General features: G+C 39.6%; 1 non-coding gene across 1 annotated transcript; it reads right to left on the minus strand.

Moving 5' to 3' along the window:
* Positions 1–588: 588 nt before the first annotated feature.
* TRNAC-ACA lies at positions 589–660 on the minus strand. The gene has a single exon. It is a non-coding gene; the product is annotated as a tRNA-Cys (tRNA).
* Between the last annotated feature and the right edge of the window lie 4,314 nt (positions 661–4,974).

Raw genomic sequence — 4,974 nt, forward strand, 5'->3', positions numbered from 1 at the left:
AGAGAAACCCCAGTGAGCAGCAACTAAGACCCAGTGAATCCAAAAACACCAAATTTGCAATTATTAAACACACACACACACACACATACACACACACAAACCTCAGAGGTGTATCTATAGGGCTTATGATGACCCAGTAGGAAAAGAATTCCATCTTCCCCTAAATTCTATATTTTAGGATATGAAGAGGAGATTAAAAATGGCCCACACTGTTAAACATATGCAACTTTACCTATGACGTGTATTATGAAAACTCTTGACCACCCAGCACTTAGTATATCACTGGGACATGGCTGACTTACAACCACCTGGAGATCTCAGATCTCTTCCTCCCTCCCACCATCTCCTATTTGCCTGACTCTTAGTTATTATTACTACCACCCTCACTTCCAAAGAAAGACTCTGCTCCTTGGTCTACCAAGCCTCTTCATCCTTCAGATCTCTAATGAAAGTGAAAGAAAGTGAAGTCACTCAGTCGTGTCCAACTCTTTGAGACCCCATGGACTGTAGCCTACCAGGCTCCTCAGTCCATGGAATTTTCCAGGCAAGGGTACTGGAGTGGGTTGCCATTTCCTTCTCCAGGTGATCTTCCCAACCCAGGGATTGAACCTGGGTCTCCAGCATTGTAGGCAGACGCTTTACCATCTGAGCCACCAGGGATGCTCAAATTGGAGGTCTTGCCTTTCACAAGCCTCAGGATACTAAGTCATTTTCCATGAACCGATTGTGTGCAGAACCCTTTAGAGAATACCTGGGTGAGACAGATCACATTAGTAAGATGAATACTTTTGACCTTTACCTCCACTTCAACCCCTAGCATCCACACTAGCTAATTCATGTTTTAATTGAAATAAACATCAAGAGAAGCCTTGGAGGAATTCTCCAACACTCCAGTAGTTAAGACTCTGTGCTTCCACTACAGAGGGCATGGTTTCAATCCCTGCTCAGGGGACTAAGATCCCACATGCCACATGGCACAGCCCTATTCTCTGCCCACACTCACCCCACCCCACCCCCCAAAAAACAAACAGAGCAGTCTTGGAAAGCAAACAAAGAAAAGAGTAAATGCAGGAAAGGTTTTGTCAAGTGAGTATATGAGTTCATGCCTCAGTGATTTTTGCTGGCAGCTGGCTTCCTCTCTTGTTGGCATTCTAGTCACTCTCTGGGTATTTTAAAAAGTCCACTTTTTCCTCTATAGGTGTTTACCTTTTGAATTTGTAAAATAAAAACCCATTGTGGGCACGGATCATAAAATTTACTTTTTAAATTGGGGACTATAATTTTTACTTTCATGTCACCTTATAGGAACACAAACTATCCTCCCACATTTCCACCTTCACTTTCAAGAGTCCTGTTATTCTTAAACTAGGAGACTCACTGTCACTCTAGGAGGGGGTCAGACATCCCAGTTTATTCAAATGACACTTAGGAATTCACTCTTTCCTGACTCATCTTTTCCTAACATCTTCTTAAGTTAGAAACTGTGAAGGGTGTGATATTTTAAACTGCTTGCAAGCTAGCAAGTTACCCTACTGCAGGTTTTTATATACACACTGGCAGAAAACAGGAGAGGTCTTTGTCGAAAATAAACATGTGAACTAACAGCAAAGACAGCAGCCACAGTAACTTCCTAGCTCTAGTTCCCTGAGCTCCAACCTCCAGACCGTGACACAGGGAGGATCAGAAGTTGCCCTACACATGCTTTTGAGGTGCAATATGCAAGATGAAGCCCAACTTGAGGAGACTGTGATCTTACATGCTGGCAAATCTACACTTTGTTCATTGTTCATCTGAATGTAAGCAAATGTTTCTGGGGAAAGACATACGTAAATCCCGTGAAGGGAGTCACCGTTTTGATCTGTACTTATCTGGAAATGCAAATATGTCTGCTGTAGAGGGAGGCCCCATCTCTATCCTCCTAGGGCTGCCTGCTTGCTTTCCTGGGTAGATAGTTCTGGAGCACATGGACTAAACATACACGAGTGCTGCAGATCCATGGAAAATTGTCTTTTAACGTCTCTTAAATTGGTCCCCATGCTCACCAAGTTCTGCTTTTGGACATGTCATTACATTTGTCTTTTTAAAAAGTCTCATACTTTCCAATAATTTCAATTGTTGAAGACTCAAACTAAGTGTAGCTAATTTCCTCAATGTAAACAAACTCTTGGCAACAAACTTAAAGTGATCATCAGAATATTTTGGCAGAATTTACAGCAACATGGATGAATCTAGAGATTATCATACTAAGTGAAGTTAATCAGAAAGACAAATATGATATAATTTATATGTGCATTCTAACATATGATGCAAAGGAACTTATCTATGAAACAGAAACAGACTCGTAGACATAGAGAAACAGACTCGAGGTTGTCAAGGGGGAGACTGGGAAGGGATGGATCAGGAGTTTGGATGCAAAGTGTTATGTATAGAATGGATAAACAGTGAGATCCTACTGTAGAGCACAGGGAACTATATTCTATATCCTGTAACAAACCACAATGGAAAAAACTTATAACTGAATCATTTGTGCAGTAGAAATTAACTTAACATTGGAAATCAACTATGCTCAGTGGCTTCAGTTATTTCTGATTCTATGTGGTGCCATGAACCGCAGCCCACAAGGCTCCTTGGTCCATGCGATCTCCCAGATGAGAATACTGGACTAGGTTGCCATTCCCTTCTCCAGGGGATCTTCCTGACCCAGGGACTGAAACTCCATTTCCTATGTCTCCAGTATTGCAGGTGATTTGTTTACCACTGAGCCACTGAGGAAGCCCCAAAATCAGCTATACTTCAATAAAATACAAAAGAAAAAGAATATTTTGGCAGAAGACAATGATAGATGGTATATTACACAGTGATCTTGTGCTGAAGTGATATGAAAGATTCAAATCTCTCATAATTTATTTTAAAGATGGCCTATTATACTAGCTATTAAGAATTTGTCTTGAATATTTCTATTTGTGTAAAAAAGGGAGTAAGAATATATGTGTAATTTCTTGTGTCTGGATTTCATTAGTTGTCTAAGGAAATACTATTTAGTGATTGACAGATTGGTACAATACTTTGGATTATTATGCAGAAAATATTCATTTCCTTCCCCATTCTATTGTAGATAGATTATACTTTTTAGGCTTAGCCATGTGATTTGTTTTGGCTAATGAAACACTGGTATTGCTTGAATGCAAGTTAATGTATCTTACACAGGGTGAAGCTAAACAAACCAAAATGTCAGAGTTTGGAGCAGGGAAAGGTTTATTGCAGGACCAAAGAAGAAGGCAGTCTGTGCTCAAAAAATTCAAACTCCCATATGGGTTTTCATGAAAGAGTTTTTATAGGTGAAATTTGAAGTGAGGATTGATGGGTGTGTAATTTTCTTCTAATTGGTGGATGGTGAGGTAACAGAGTGGTATTCCAGGAATCTTGTGCTCACCCACCTGGGTGAGGGCCTTAGTTCCTATAGAAGAACTCAGATTTATTGTTATGTATGCCCCTTGGGGAGGAACCAGGACCATGCTTTATCATGGTAGTATTGTTTCCTTGAAAAAAAAAAAAAAATTTTTTTTTTTTTTTTTTTTTCAAATTTCTCTTTGGTTGTGCTGAGTCTTCATTGCTGCACGGGCTTTGCTCTAATTGTGGTGAGTCAGGGCTACTCTCTAGTTGGGGTGCCTAGGCTTTGCATGGGCTTCTCATTACAGCGGCTTCTTTTGTTGCAGAGAATGGGCTGTAGGGTTCACAGGCTTCAGTAGTTGTGGCTCCCAGGCTCTACAGCACAATGCTCAATAGTTGCAGCACACAGGTTGAATTGCTCTGAGGCATGTGGGATCTTCCCAGACTAGGGACTGAACCTGTGTCTCCTGCACTGGCTGGCAGATTCTTTATCACTGAGCCACCAGGGAAGCCTTGCAGCATTGTTTCCTAACTGCCCCTCCATTGTTTCTGCATTCCTTCCCTTCCCTAATTAGGGAATCTGTTTGAATCTGCCCTTTGGAACTCAGGGAATGTTTTAGAAGCTAAAGTCTTTTTTTCTTCCAAAGAAGAAATGGGGACATAGAAAGGCTTGGGGTGCTATTCAGTTTCACTAGCAAACGGACAAGAGCAGAGGTCTGAAATATATTTGACTTGGTTCTTATTCTACCGTTTGCCTAAAGAATATACACCAACAGAAACTTCTTCAGCCTGAGTTCTAAGGCAAGACATGGAAACAGACATGTTCCTAGCTTGAATCTTGGAGCCCAAGCAGCTAAGCCCCAGTGTGAAACAGAGTTATCCCTGACCACAGAGAAACAGGTAAGAAAAACAAGTCATTATTGTAAGCCACTGGGTGTTGGTGGTTTTTTAATACAGCATTATTTTGGCACTAGCTGGCTCAGCATTGGGAAGAAAAATTTTCACTCAGTATTCTTTTGCAATTTTTGCATTTTGAACCATGTAAATGCACTATTAAAAAATTTTTTTTAATGTATCCTGTTATGCATATATGCCAAAATGACTGAGGATATAGATAAGGGTAATCTTCAGAATATTAAATAGTTTCTTCATGTCCATGTCTTTCCATTTCCTTATCTTGGACCCAAGATGATGTTTGCAAGAAAACAAGTATAAAAAGAATATTTTTAAAGAATCTGGGTAATATCTTTAAAATTCTGAGGGAATTTCATTTTCAACATAAAATTCTGTACCTAGCTGACTGATCAATCCAGTGTGAAGGTAGAACAGTTAGTCATTTTCACTAGTTGTACCAGTTAGTGCTACAAAATGAGTTTACAACTTTTTAAAAATTATTATTCAAAATGATTTTAACCATACTTCACATGTACTTTGATGGCTATAAATCTTCTTCTTTTTGAAAAAAGGAAAATAACAAATGTTAATGAAAATGTGGAGAAATTGCTATACATTCTTGATAGTACTGCTAACACACACACAAAAAGAGTTTGGCATTTCCTCAAAAAGCTAAACATAGAATTACTG

This window comes from Oryx dammah, unplaced genomic scaffold (genome assembly GCF_014754425.2).
Source record: "Oryx dammah isolate SB20612 unplaced genomic scaffold, SCBI_Odam_1.1 HiC_scaffold_29, whole genome shotgun sequence".
NCBI classification, from domain to species: Eukaryota; Metazoa; Chordata; class Mammalia; order Artiodactyla; family Bovidae; genus Oryx; species Oryx dammah.